A 392-nucleotide genomic window follows, 5' to 3' on the forward strand; every position below is an offset into this window, starting at 1 on the left:
TGTATATGCTATCTACCTTATCCAACTCATGATTCCATGCACAAGGACCCCTCGCCGGAGACACATCTTCCCAAACCTCTTTCGCCTTTCTCCCCTGCAAAGTTTCCCCTCTAAGGACTTACAAGGAAATCTGTAACTCAGTCTACAACCGCTGCCGTGAGGGACTGTGGGAAACTGTGACTTCGTGCTTTTCTCTTTCTTTCCCCTCCGTGCCTTTCCTGTGTCTTGAACTGTTTTCGTTTTCGTTTAATTAGGATTACATATGAGAACGGTTATTATGTTATCGTGTTAATCTTAATTACATAAGAAGGCTGATCATTCCATTATTGTTATTAAAAAAAGAAAACTGATCATTTTCGTCATCGTTATAATTTTATTATAAGAGAACCCTT

This window comes from Penaeus monodon, chromosome 28 (genome assembly GCF_015228065.2).
Source record: "Penaeus monodon isolate SGIC_2016 chromosome 28, NSTDA_Pmon_1, whole genome shotgun sequence".
NCBI lineage: Eukaryota > Metazoa > Arthropoda > Malacostraca > Decapoda > Penaeidae > Penaeus > Penaeus monodon.